The sequence below is a fragment of the Poromitra crassiceps genome, assembly GCF_964638095.1.
Source record: "Poromitra crassiceps genome assembly, chromosome: 7".
Taxonomy (NCBI): Eukaryota; Metazoa; Chordata; class Actinopteri; order Beryciformes; family Melamphaidae; genus Poromitra; species Poromitra crassiceps.
Window position 1 is genome coordinate 28,273,740 of NC_139628.1, and position 15,448 is coordinate 28,289,187.

The window sequence follows — 15,448 nt, forward strand, 5'->3', positions numbered from 1 at the left end:
GGTGTTGAATGATCAACTTCAGGCAGTATGATTGATACGCAGCGTTTTGGAATCGGACGCTTGAATGGAGAAATGTCTCCTTAGAAAATGTTTATTTATAAGCCGTTCCCCCGTCATTAAGCAGGTCGCTTCCTGGTGTGAGGCCAGCGGAGAAAGGAGAGTCAAATATCGCGGTGACATCATGGTTTGGAATGAAGTGTAAAACAGGCCGGAGGGGCGGGCGTGAAGAGAGAGTTTTCCCACACAGGTTACCAGAGGAGAGGAGAGGAGAGGAGAGGAGAGGGGAGGGGAGGAGAGGAGAGAGGAGAGAGGACAGGAGAGGAAATGACAGGAGAGGAGGAGAGGACAGGAGAGAGGAGAGGACAGGAGATGAGGAGAGGACAGGAGAGGAGGAGAGGACAGGAGAAGAGAGAGGACAGGACAGTAGAGGAGCGAGGACAGGAGAGAGGAGAGGACAGGAGAGGAGAGGAGAGAGGACAGGAGAGGAAAGGACAGGAGAAGAGAGAGGACAGGACAGTAGAGGAGAGAGGACAGGAGAGAGGAGAGGACAGGAGAGGAAAGGACAGGAGAAGAGAGAGGACAGGACAGTAGAGGAGAGAGGAGAGGACAGGAGAGGAGAGAGGACAGGACAGTAGAGGAGAGGACAGGTGAGGAGAGAGGACAGGAGAGGAGGAGTGGACAGGACAGGACAGTAGAGGAGAGAGGAGAGGAGAGGACAGGAGAGGAGGAGTGGACAGTAGAGGAGAGAGGACAGGAGACGAGAGAGGACAGGACAGGACAGTAGAGGAGAGAGGACAGGACAGTAGAGGAGAGAGGACAGGACAGTAGAGGAGAGAGGACAGGACAGTAGAGGAGAGAGGACAGGAGAGGAGGAGAGGACAGGACAGTAGAGGAGAGAGGACAGGACAGTAGAGGAGAGAGGACAGGAGAGAGGACAGGACAGGACAGTAGAGGAGAGAGGACAGGAGAGGAGGAGAGGACAGGTTGGAGACCACATTGTATTAATATGTGGGACTGGTACTGTAGGTAGCAATAGGATTGTCTTTAGTTTTTGTCCACACATACATGTAGCTGTACAGTATCTAGACTGTTTTTTTGTAAAGCAGCTGGCACATGCTCAATGCTTTAAAAGGGACAGTTCACCCCCCCTCCCAAAATAAAATAAAAAATAATAAAATACATACTGTAGGCCTATTTCTCCTCTTATCTGTATAGTGCTATTTATCCATCTACTGGTAGACTGATTTGGTGTGAGTTGCTGACTTTTGGAGATATCAGCCATAGAGATGTCTGCCTTCTCTCGAATACAATGGAAATGGATGGCGCTTGGTTTGTGGTGTTCAAAACGCCAAGAAATAAAATTGGAAAAACTCAACGGCAATGTCTCTTTCCAGAAATCATGACCCGGTTACAGCTAGTTTTCATGTAGGAACTATCGTCTTGACCCGGTTACAGCTAGTTTCATGTAGAAACTATCGTCTTGTTACAGCTAGTTTCATGTAGGAACTATTGTCTTGTTACAGCTAGTTTAATGTAGAAACTATCGTCTTGTTACAGCTAGTTTCATGTAGGAACTATCGTCTTGTTACAGCTAGTTTCATGTAGGAACTATTGTCTTGTTACAGCTAGTTTCATGTAGGAACTATAGTCTTGTTTCGACCAAACTGCACCCGCAACCTTCACCGCACAGAAGGAAGCATATGCATCTACAGTAACGTTTATGGTCAGCATTAGCTTAGCTGCGATGTTAGCACACTTCCTTTCACTCTGCCAATGTCATTCAATCTTAAAATAAGACCCTTTTTACAATCAGCGGTGCCGCGCAAAGACAGGATCCGACACCAAAATCCGGATATCTGTCAGGCAAAAGGGTTTCCCCCAGTGTGAAGCATTTTTTTCCCTGAACCACATCAAGCTAAAACATCAAAAGATTTGAAGGAATGGGACGGAAAACTGGGGAAGGTTAGAGAAAATGAGTGCGCTGAATCGGCCACGCTGGCTCTGTAAATGAATAACAGGCACGATATTCCCCCGGCGAAATTCGATCGGTTATTGAGATAGACATCTGCAGAGTGTTTGAGAAGCCTAAATAATATCCCGCGTTGGGAATCGGATCAATATGTGGAGCGCACGTACGCAGTGAAAGCTGTATTGTAGGAGGAGTAAGTCAGTGAGTCAGCAATATCAGAGCGGCTTTGGGAATATCTTGAGGTTGGAGGTTTAGAGCAGGCGTTCCCAAACTTTTCCGTGCCAAGGCCCACCCAAAATAGCATTAGCCTTTTGGTTATTGAAATAGACAACTGCAGAGTGTTTGAGAAGACACAGATAATATTCACGTTTGGGAATGAGATCAATATGTGGAGCGCACGTACGCAGTAAGATCTCCAGTAAGCGAGAGTCGGGAATATCAGACTGGCTTTGGGAATATACTTGACTGGAGGTTAGAGTGACAGGAATCTGGGATGCGTTCAAGAAAGCTGAGTGGGGTAAAAAAAAAGAAGAAGAAGTGACACACGGCAATAGGATAGACTTTCGGATCAAATTGGAACAGTCGATATTACTGGACATGATTTAACGTTCCTCGTCAATAATTCGACTAGTCTGAAAGAATGACAGTTCATTCCCACAAATCAATCCAAATATTGACAGACTAACAAGTGCGAGTAATTCCTCGCCAGACAAGCCGCTCTGAGGCGCGTTCAAGTCAAGAGCGTTCGAGCGATGTTCAGTGGAAATAATATGTCAGTGGTGATTCAGGGATTCATATTGGCCGAGTGATGAGAAACACCATGATGTTTTATTAGCCTACAAAGAAAACAAGCCTTCATTCAGATGATAAAGTTAAAGAACGTTTAAGGATGAGTTGGGAACTGGCCTCAGACCAAACTAGGAGTTGATTGTAGGCTAAAGCGTAATTCATATTTAGGCCCACCGTAGGGCTAGGTGGCGTGCAGCTCCCCCAAAAATGCGACGCACCGTTGGGTCGATGCCGCCCATGTGAACAGCGCAAGTACAGTATACTGTAATGTAGATGAGGAGATACCAGGGTAGAGTGAAAGCTACTGTATGACCACGTGCACTACATTATCTCCTTGGGCTAACTTCTAGTCATTGAAATCATCATAGTGAAAACACACTATTTACTCATTTCGCTGGGTACTCCCCTGGGACCCCCTCGTCAAGGTTAGAGTATGTCTAGCTGCTGCCGACAACATCCCAACGAGGCTCACGCTGAACTACGTATGTTACAGAGCCTTAAAACCAGTGGTGGAAATGGGGGGTGAACGCCTGGGAACGCAGTTCCCAGAGTAAACATTGAGAGGGAACGGTGAGAACGAGAGGGGGGAACGGCATTCCTCCTCAGGTTCCCCTTAAAAATGTCTTGCAATGCAGTGGAGAGCAGAGCAGTGGAGAGCAGAGCAGTGGAGAGCAGAGCAGTGGAGAGCAGAGCGGTGGAGAGCAGAGCAGTGGAGAGCAGAGCAGTGGGGAGCAGAGCAGTGGAGAGCAGAGCAGTGGAGAGCAGAGCAGTGGAGAGCAAAGCAGTGGAGAGCAGAGCGGTGGAGAGCAGAGCGGTGGAGAGCAGAGCGGTGGAGAGCAGAGCAGTGGAGAGCAGAGCAGTGGGGAGCAGAGCAGTGGAGAGCAGAGCAGTGGAGAGCAGAGCAGTGGAGAGCAGAGCAGTGGAGAGCAGAGCAGTGGAGAGCAGAGCAGTGGAGAGCAAAGCGGTGGAGAGCAGAGCGGTGGAGAGCAGAGCGGTGGAGAGCAGAGCGGTGGAGAGCAGAGCAGTGGAGAGCAGAGCAGTGGGGAGCAGAGCAGTGGAGAGCAGAGCAGTGGAGAGCAGAGCAGTGGAGAGCAGAGCAGTGGAGAGCAGAGCAGTGGAGAGCAAAGCAGTGGAGAGCAGAGCAGTGGGGAGCAGAGCAGTGGAGAGCAGAGCAGTGGAGAGCAGAGCAGTGGAGAGCAGAGCAGCGTGAAAGGAGCAGAGAATAGTAGAACATGCATTTGGAAGCTGAATAAGCAGCGTCAACATCAATGTGTGTCTGAATAACATCAAGGGGAAATAAAAAAGCAACTTTGGTAAGAGTTTTTTTTACGTAGCTGTAATGGTATGAGTCAAATCAACAATTAAAAAAAACAGTCAAGCATTCAGAAATGGCGGGGGGGCGGGCTGCGTCACGTCCAGGGACCCCCATCCTGCGTAAGTAGGGTTCCCAGAGTAAAACCTGACCATCCCCACTACTGCTTTAAACTGATACCAATATCTCGTGCAGTTATCCAATAGCTTCAAATATGTAGGCCAACTTAATGATTACATGTATTTAGTGTTTCCTGTTTGTCTGTGTCTGTAGTGGGAGGAGCCTGTCCGCGGAGCCTGTCCGCGACAGGCCGAGATCCAATGTTTAACAAAAGGCGGAGAGCAGCTTTACAATGGTTGGAATGGGTTGGACTAGTGTCCTCTAGAGAGAGAGTGGTGTCAGCGGAGGACCAAAATGCGTGACTCATTAGCCAATGAACAGCCAGGAGAGGGTCTCGCACTACTTTTGAATGCTAAAATAAAGCTGATAATGTACAGGTGGAGTCGTACACCACCAGAACAGCGAGTGTGTTGCTGTAAGACTGGCATCCAAAATGGTGTGCCCTGTCACGCAGGACATTCGTGTAAAAAGAACCCTAGCGATGATACATGCTTGCCTTGAGCTATTAGAGCACCAGCAAGCTTCCATGGAATGAGTGATGGCTTTACTTTGTGCTGTAAATTGTACTGAATTACTTTTTATTACTTTTACTTATGGGTTTATCATTATTCATGTTTTTTTAATGTTGTTTGGACCCAAATGTTTTAACTATTTGTGTCAATAAAAATAACTAACTAACTAACTAACTACAATTTGATTCAAGGAAAAAAAAACTTTCAAAGTACAACACAAACTGTCCATTTTGCTGCGACTCGACAGTGCTGCTTAATCCAGGACCTTACTTCCTGGAACTCTTGAGAGTCAAAAACCAGTCAACCAGCTAGTTTTCATGTAGGAACTATCGTCTTGACCCGGTTACAGCTAGTTTCATGTAGAAACTATTGTCTTGTTACAGCTAGTTTCATGTAGGAACTATCGTCTTGTTACAGCTAGTTTCATGTAGGAACTATAGTCTTGTTTCGACCAAACTGCACCCGCAACCTTCACCGCACAGAAGGAAGCATATGCATCTACAGTAACGTTTATGGTCAGCATTAGCTTAGCTGCGATGTTAGCACACTTCCTTTCACTCTGCCAATGTCATTCAATCTTAAAATAAGACCCTTTTTACAATCAGCGGTGCCGCGCAAAGACAGAATCCGACACCAAAATCCGGGTATCTGTCAGGCAAAAGGGTTTCCCCCAGTGTGAAGGATTTTTTTTCCTGAACCACATCAAGCTAAAACATCAAAAGATTTGAAGGAATGGGACGGAAAACTGGGGAAGGTTAGAGAAAATGAGTGCGCTGAATCGGCCACGCTGGCTCTGTAAATGAATAACAGGCACGATATTCCCCCGGCGAAATTCGATCGGTTATTGAAATAGACATCTGCAGAGTGTTTGAGAAGCCTAATATTCCGCGTTGGGAATCGGATCAATATGTGGAGCGCACGTACACAGTGAAAAGCTGTATTGTAGGAGGAGTAAGTCAGTGAGTCAGCAATATCAGAGCGGCTTTGGGAATATCTTGAGGTTGGAGGTTTAGAGCAGGCGTTCCCAAACTTTTCCGTGCCAAGGCCCACCCAAAATAGCATTAGCCTTTTGGTTATTGAAATAGACAACTGCAGAGTGTTTGAGAAGACCAGATAATATTCACGTTTGGGAATGAGATCAATATGTGGAGCGCACGTACACAGTAAGATCTCCAGTAAGCGAGAGTCGGGAATATCAGACTGGCTTTGGGAATATACTTGACTGGAGGTTAGAGTGACAGGAATCTGGGATGCGTTCAAGAAAGCTGAGTGGGGTAAAAAAAAAGAAGAAGAAGTGACACACAGCAATAGGATAGACTTTCGGATCAAATTGGAACAGTCGATATTACTGGACATGATTTAACGTTCCTCGTCAATAATTCGACTAGTCTGAAAGAATGACAGTTCATTCCCACAAATCAATCCAAATATTGACAGACTAACAAGTGCGAGTAATTCCTCGCCAGACAAGCCGCTCTGAGGCGCGTTCAAGTCAAGAGCGTTCGAGCGATGTTCAGTGGAAATAATATGTCAGTGGTGATTCAGGGATTCATATTGGCCGAGTGATGAGAAACACCATGATGTTTTATTAGCCTACAAAGAAAACAAGCCTTCGTTCAGATGATAAAGTTAAAGAACGTTTAAGGATGAGTTGGGAACTGGCCTCAGACCAAACTAGGAGTTGATTGTGGGCTAAAGCGTAATTCATATTTAGGCCCACCGTAGGGCTATGCGGCGTGCAGCTCCCCAAAAATGTGACGCACCGTTGGGTCGATGCAGCCGATGTGAACAGCGCAAGTACAGTATACTGTAATGTAGATGAGGAGATACCAGGGTAGAGTGAAAGCTATGACCATGCGCGCCCAGGGACCCCCATCCTGCGTAAGTAGGGTTCTCAGAGTAAAACCTGACCATCCCCACTACTGCTTTAAACTGATACCAATATCTCACGCAGTTATCCAATAGCTTCAAATATGACGACTTGTAGGCCAACTGATTACATGTATTTAGTGTTTCCTGTTTGTCTGTGTCTGTAGTCAGGGAGGAGCCTGTTTGTCTGTGGCTGTAGTGGGAGGAGCCTGTTTGTCTGTGTCTGTAGTGGGAGGAGCCTTCATTGAGGAGGATGTCCGCGACAGGCAGATATCCAATGTTTAACAAAAGGCGGAGAGCAGCTTTTGGACTAGTGTCCTCTAGAGAGAGAGTGGTGTCAGCGGAGGACCAAAATGCGAGACTCATTAGCCAATGAACAGCCAGGAGAGGGTCTCGCACTACTTTTGAATGCTAAAATAAAGCTGATAATGTACAATTTGATTCAAGAAAAAAAACAACTTTCAAAGTACAACACAAACTGTCCATTTTGCTGCGACTCGACAGTGCTGCTTAATCCAGGACCTTACTTCCTGGAACTCTTTGAGAGTCAAAAACCGGTCCATTGGAGTGAATGGAGATGTCGCGACTCTTCTATATACACGGCTCTGGGTTGGACGAACTCTGGGAGAGATTCCAACAACACAAAGCCATCAAATGAAACATGGACAAGTTGAGTGCTCCTAAATAAATGGCATGTGTTCCATTCATCATGGAGGCGCGGGTTCAGATGATTGCATAGAACGAGTATTACGTTGCTGCTTTGGGACAGAAGTTGGCTCCGTCGGATATACGACCAGCTGACCTCCAACCAATTCCCCCCCCCGTATCTAGGGAGGGAATTAGGACACGCTGCTCTGCAATGGAACCACCTGTTGGGCGGCAGCCAATCGGAGTGCAGCCCCGAGAGAGGTGTTACGGCTCTGGGTCGAGGAGGTCAGCGCTATTTCTCAAAACTCCGGGGGGAAAGAGCGATCCCGACGCTCACCGTTTGTAAATGAGATTAAATCCAACGCCGCCGCAGGACAGATGTCTATTTGCATCGCGCTGCCACCGTAGATTAGCGTCATTATGCGTTAGCGCTGTGTTGGCTCTGCAGCTCCACACATCTCTGGATCCAATCACATGCTGTGCAGCCGTAGCAAACTCGTTTCAGCTCCTTTTGAAACTGGACTGTCTTGGACTGTGTTTGGCGGGTTAACGGGTTCATGTCTTCGCTGTGTGAGTTCTCTGAGGGGTTCAAGCGTAACAACACTAGTGTCACTTCATGGTCTCGTTTCATTTGACACTCTCAACTAAATGCTCTGTGGTTTATGTCCACTGCCTATAAGGTGATTGTCAAGTACACCTGCTGAACCCCCCCCCCCCCCCCCCTTACATTAGAAACTCTTACCATGTGGTTTTCAAGTGCACGAAGATGTACGAGTACATTGTGTGTTCTATAGACGCTTTCAACTCAACAACATAATCATTATTTTTTCCATGATTATTATTTTTTCTGATTTCCCTCTGCCGATCCGGGGAGAGCCGTAGACACACACATGCTTCCTCCGACACATGTGTAGTCGCCGGCCGCTTCTTTTCCCCCGGCAGCGCGGAGCTTCACCAGCAGGACGTAGCACGTGGGAGGATCACCTATTCCCACCAGTTCCCTTCCGCCCTGAACAGGTGCGCCAACCGACCGAACCGACCGACCGACCAGAGGAGGCGCTAGTGCAGCGACCAGGACACATACCCTCATTCCGGCTTCGCACCCGCAGACACAGCCAATCGTGCCTATGTGGACGCCCGACCAAGCCAGAGGTAACACGGGGGGGGGGGGGGGGGGGGGGTTAGGCGTGTTGGTAGGCAGGGAATCTACTGCTACACTTCCCGGACGCCTGACATCATAATCATTCGTAACTACAATAACTGACACGACCTACTAGGTCCCAACCTGTGTATATATACGCACATATATGCGCACATAAAACATGCATAAAACGTAAAGAAATTGCCTTCAATAAATAAGCAAGGCGTTCAGAGAGACTGAACAGTTATCAAATTAGGCTACAGTAGCAATTTCTGGCACAACTGCTTGAACTTAGCAGGTGCCTCGCTTGTCTGCGTTTGTGTCTTGCTTATTTGTTTTTAAACGCTGCCATTTTGGCCAGGTCTTGCTCGGAAAAGAGATCTCAAGCAACATCCTGTTAAAAGAAAGGTAAAAGAATTAAAACAACAACAACGTGCGTTTAAGCTCTCTAGTGCTCCAAGTAGGCGAAGAGCAACTGTTTTCCAAGCTCTAGCTTGAGGTGTTTGTTGAGATGTTTGTGAGTGGATCACAGTGTTATCTGTTACAGCAGGACTGAACAGAGACAGAGACAGAGAGAGCGAACCTGTGGGAACCTCCACCTCCTCACCTCAGGTGAGCCTCAGAGGGCAGAGGAGCAGATTGGATTCCATTCCTTCAAACACAAACACAGACGAGCACCAGAGGCAGTGCTGCTCGCTCCCAAATCTCCCCCCTCTGGACGAGGCACAAAAACACACACAAAAACACAACACATATGTCATCCACTCACATGCTCTGTTCCCTCCCCCACGCCCTCTGAAGAATGCGCACGCACGCACGCTCGCACGCAAGCACGCAAACACACACACACACACACACACACACACACACACACACACACACACACACACACACACACACACACACACACACACACACACACACACACACACACGTACGTAAGGCAAGAGGAGAGATTGGACACTCTGGGGGATAGGATGACACCTTGAATTGGCCTATTACCACACAGAAATGTTTTCGCATGCTTTGTAATGTGCACCGGAGACAATGACAGGCCTGGGAACTGGATGATAGAGAGAGAGAGAGAGAGAGAGAGAGAGAGAGAGAGATAGAGGGGGGGGAGGCAGAGAGAAGTTGGGAGGGAAAAGGGAGAGGGGGGGGGCAGAGAGAAGTTGGGAGGGAGAAGAGAGGGGGAGAGGGAGGGAAAAGGGAGAGAGAGAGAGAGAGAGAGAGAGGGGGGGGGCAGAGAGAAGTTGGGAGGGATGGAGAGGGAGGAGAGAGAGGGGGGAGGCAGAGAGAGAGATGGAGAGAGAAGGGGGAGGGAGGGATGGAGAGGGAGAAGAGAGGGGGGGAGAGGGAGGGAAAAGGGAGAGAGAAGAGAGTGGGGGGAGGCAGAGAGAGAGATGGAGAGAGAAGGGGGAGAGAGAGAGAGAGAGAGAGAGGGGGAGAGAGAGAGAGAGGGGGAGAGAGAGAGGGAGAGAGAGAGAGAGGGGGAGAGAGAGAGAGAGAGAGAGAGAGAGGGGGAGAGAGAGAGGGGAGAGAATGAATGTGAACAGTTGAATTTGGATACTCACAGCCTAAGAAAAGGAGATCAGTTCACATCAAGTATCATCCACACAGAGGACAGAATTACAGAAGAAGATCATGAGAAATCACACAAGTTCCAGAGAGGAAGGAAGCAGGGAGAGGACAGGAAGTATAAAGAAGGTATAACCTGTGTGTGTGTGTGTGTGTGTGTGTGTGTGTGTGTGTTGGAGGTGTGAGAATGCAGAAGCCATGAGCAGGTGGGTAACCTGAGCCCCATGTGAAGCAGCAGCCACAGGAACTGAGCTAACGAATACCCTGAGTCATTACTAACTGGCTACAATGTACTCACATTCCCCTAACACACACACACACAACTCGCATATATACACACACAGATGTCACCCACACACATACCAATGCAGCAGCCCCCCCCCCCCCCCCCCCCAGTGTTGAGCAAGTTTCTCAGGAAATGTAATTAGTTACTTTGTATCAAAAGTAATTATCCACGTTACTCATTATGTTACTATCCACTTTATTGGAACAATAATTGACCTTAACAGGAAGAGTCAATAAGCCACCTGTGACTTTTTATTTGCCTAGGTAGGACACACACCAAAAAAACGAATTGTGTTCTGGCAACGCAATAGTCTGGCATAGCCAGGCGTATCTCCACACTGTGTGTTAGCGCTGTGCCAGCTCTGGAGAAAGCAATGCAGTAACTTGAACTTACAGTACTTGGATTTGTAACTCTAAAGTAATTTTTCGGAAATTGTAATCCCTTACATTACTAGTTACTGGGAACGTAATCAAATTACAGTCACGCGTTACTTTACTGCCCAACACTGCCCCCCATACATACACAGACAAGTTAATCCAGTGACACACACACAGATGTTAACCACCTACATGCAACAACTGAATCCATATGCAGACACACACACACTTCCTCCCCGTCTTAGCTGCTGTGAATTCCTTCTCACAGAGATTATGTGGCCACTGGCCAGAAACAAGCTGCGACTGGATGTCGGAGACGGTGAGTCAAGATGGCCGCTGGACACTTCTAACCCCGAGGGTCTGTGACTGACACACACACACACACACACACACACACACACACATGTAATCTAGAGTCATTTTCACTAAATCTTCGAAATGTATTTCCCACAAAAAGTTGTAGAATAGTCTGTATTTTCAATTCATTTCAGCGTAGTTCGAGCCCCCGTTGTCGGGCGTCCATAGAGGCGCAATTGGCCGTGTGGCCTGTTCGAGGGGGGAGGGACTGTTAAGTTAAGTTAGTTAGCTTAAGTACATACATAAGTGCCTGGGTAGCGAGCGGACGGCGGCATTTGACAATTTAGCTGGAGCTCAGTCAAACTTGATTTCACGTTAGCTTTTATTGTGAATTAGATTCTAATTCACAATGAAAACTAATGTGAAATTATTAGAAAATGGTCGGGGGGGGGCGGGCACTCTGCACCCTGTCGTGGGCTGCAAGTTGAGTGTCACTGCGCTACATCCTGCCGGTGAAACTCCTCGCTGGCGACTGCACATGTATCGGAGGAAGCATACTCTCTTTGGCCTCTTCTTACCACAGTGATTCATCCTACATGGCCTGGTAGAGAGCTCCTGGAAAGGAAAGAGAGCGAGCACCGGCTTTCCAAGATGAAAAACATTACAAGATGCATCTGTCTGTTTGTCAGCAGGGTTAGGGGGGGAAAACAACTACTGGGCCCATTTTCATCTAACCTCATGGACGGGTGTAGTATGGGCCAAGGGAGAAGCCATTAGCTTCTGGAGCGCAGCCGGATCCCACTCGCGAAACAAGCAGTTGGCCTTGGCGGAGCTCTGCGCTCTCCAAGTGCCGTTCTGGTTTGTTTTGGACCGGGTAGTCTCTGCTATCATGTACATTATTCGTTTATTAACGTTTATTTTTCACCCAAGGATTAGGATCTCGTGTGAAAAACGTATTTGAGTTCTGACATGTGGCGATAAACCTCTTCCACAATTAGCTGCAGTCCACATTGACTGGTTTTGTGATATTGGGTCGCTGCCTATTTTAGCCGATACTGTAGTACAGTACTTAAAAGGGCCTTGAACCCATTTTATGAAGACATTTCTGAGAATAATGGTTCCAGATGTAAATAAGGGAAGCTATATTCATGAAGGAATTATATATATATATATATACAGTATATATCTATCTATATATCTATATGTATATATATCTATATCTATATGTATATATATATATTATATATATATAAACAGAGTAAAGAGCACCTGTATGTGGCAATTATTCTAGTTTGGAATGGATTGAAGGTCAACTGAATCTAATTGACAGACAGGGGCGGACTGCATAATCGGGCACGTCGGGCAAATGCCCGGTGGCCTGGCCTGGCCTGAATTTTTTTTTTTTTTTGCAGGCCAGGCCACTCACTGAACAGCAGGCCAGGCGCCGCCTACTGGTTTACTAGTGGTTTTATTACTTTATTCAGGGTTAAAGTGGGTGCATCTCATTGTAAAATTGGACTTGGCCCAAATTGGGCTTCAAACGGCCCAAATTGGGCTTCAAACGGCCCAAATCTGGCTTTTAAACGACCCAAATTGGGCTTCAAACGGCCCAAATTGAGCTTCAGACGGCCCAAATTTTTCGCCGCCGCCCTTCGGAAGCCGGCACGCGCGTCGGCCCGTATCGGCCTGGCCTGCTTGGTATCTAATGCCCGGCCTGAATTAGGATCCCAGTCCGCCCCTGTTGACAGACAACTACCAACTCGACTATCTGGCGTTGCTGGATGAGACTTCAAAAAGATGACTCTAGACGCTAAACCCCCAAGTCGCTAAACCACACTGAAAGCTGAGTGTAACTAAACCACACTGAAAGCTGAGTGTAATGCACACAGCGGGCTTGCATCACAGAAGTCAACTGGAAACAGATGAGAATACGCCGACGCAGATGGGACGCGAGCAGTCAGCGAGTCAAGCGGCACAGAAGATGAAATGGAGAACACTAAAGCAGCCACACATCCAAAATGAGTTGTGGACTGAGGTTAGACCCATATAGTGGCTTTGTCGTTTGGCTTTTTTTTATTAAATATATCAGATATTGGGAAAGTCAGACGTCCGTCATCGATATGATGGAGATTCCTTCTTGACCACAGCTAACGTTACAGCAAGAGTCTGGGAAACGCTCAAGTGAAATTGGATTTTCTACCGATATTTATACACTTGAGACGTCAACTCCGTTTTGATTTTCGATTCAGATTTGTACACTTGAGAAGTCAACTCTGTTTTTGTAAACTGCCTGTTTATTTGAAAGAGCTTAATGCATCCCAGCGTCTCCCCTACCACTCAAAAGGTGTCGGTCTGCCTTAAAGAGCTGGTAACCCTACAATAATGGCATTAGTCTGGGTTTCAATGCACTTCAATGATGCTGTGATTTTATTTTCCCGCTGAATACTGAAAATGAGAGATAGTGAATATTGGTATTTATTTATTTTGTTACCTACCTTTTCTCGCTCTCTTTGGTGACGCACTTGGTAACTTCTGGCGATATCACTACCCCCAAAGACTCTATGGCTCTGAAGCTATGAATGAGGATCCTGAATTTCTGGTGGGTCCTTCCTCATCAGGTTCACTGGTATGTTGTTACTGGCTGTGGCTGTAGCCTGGGCAGCTCACAGGTGTGAAGAGAACTGGATAAATAAAGTCAACAGAGATGAGAAACCCAAGGCAACAATTTGAGTCCTGGACGGAAAGAGTTGCTCAAAATAGTCCGGGATAATATTATTGTGGTCAATGGGGGAAATTATTTGTGATATCCCTTCTGAAATATCAGGATATGATTTCCTTTATACTACAGCTGCCAACGTGTCTTTGAGCAAGAACCCCCGCCCCCCTACCTGCTCTACTGGGCCGTTTCTCAATAAGGGTTCTTGTGTGTTCTTGCGTTCTTGTGTCCCCGTGATGATGAAGACGCTCGTTTGTAGCCCTATCAGTGTCAAGCAAGCGTGTAGAACCCAGCAGCCATAGGGGTTGCCAGGTCAGTTAAACCAGGGGTTCCCAACCTTTTTTGTGCCAAGGACCGGTGATACAAGCAGGACCGGTTGTCAATTTTAATGGTTTTAGTTACATATATATTTACTCACCAGGTGGCGACATAAGGTAAATAACAGCCTTTTGTGTTGTACTGTATGTAGCCCACAGTATCTATGTTTTTGTTTAAACTACAAACATAAATAAACGTCAACCTATGTTTTAACTACCACACACAGCCTATAATATTATGAGCCCCTGGCAACTCCCGGGGCTCTAGGCAGCCGCTTAGTTCGCATATAGGGCGGGCCGGCCCTGGTCCCTGGGTATATATTTGTCTGTCTGTCTGTCTGTCTGCCTGTGTATCTGACTGCTGTTTGTAAAGCTAATGGAGGCGAGAAGTGAGAGCGCAGCTGCAGTAAAAGGTGTAGCACTCTTGCCTCTGGCCTGGGCCGTACGTGACTCACTCCTGGGGAATGCAGCTCGCAGCGCAGTGCTGTGGCTGTGATAAGATGCCACTGTGTCCAATACAAAGTTCACATTTCGCCAAGAACGCTTAAAATTCCCGGATGTGTTCTTGACACGCCCACTTTACCGAGGATGCTCTGGTCTGGGTGGTGACTTGTGTCAACTTGGCAAGGCAGATATCCCAGCATGCATTTCGGCATAAGTGGAGGCAGAACGCAGCAGAGAAGACGCCATAAGCTCTCCGGGACGTTTTTTACAATTTAAAGTTTTATTTCATCACTAAATTAATTTCTGATGACTTTGATGCCTACAAGCAGGGTAGTAGGTTTCAATAAGTGCCACTTTCCGAACATTTATGGCGAAAAATGGCAAAAAGTTCCAGAGCACAATTGGCTGCATCTACATCAGCTGAGCTTTTTATTTGTGTAGTACTGCAGGCGGCCTCTGCGCTGGTATTGCGCAATACCCCCAAGAACGCATCGTCTCAAACTGCCAACAGGCGTCATGTGTGCTTGTGACCTCGCAAGTTCATTCTTCCAAGAACGACTAGCAAGAACGTTCTCCCCAAGAACACAAGAACAAGAACGCATTCTTGGTATTGAGAAACGGCCCTGGTGCTGTTCAGTAGCAATCTGACCTCTGACCTCGCTGTGGAGGGGGAGAACAATTAAAGAATGACATTTTTATCATCCCCGATCAAATCAAAAATACTAACAAGTCTAAACACAAGTTGAGGGAAACTGGATTATCAAAGCTGGTGGTTTTGTCTAAGTCAATGGGTCCTCATACTGTCTGAGCAGGATTTGAAACGCAGAAGAAGAGACACACACACAATAGTTGAAGTAAGTGAAATAATTTAGTGGGACAGACAATTGTACAATTACATAAGTTAATTTTTTACGTGACGCGATTCTCTTATTTAGCCCTTCCAGGAAATCCCTAACCCCCTCTATAAGGCATGGTGTGGTGTTTTGCAGCGTAGTCTGTATGTGTGTGTGTGTGTGTGTGTGTGTGCGTGCGCGTGCGTGCGTGTACGTGTGAAAGAGAACCATAACAAGTGC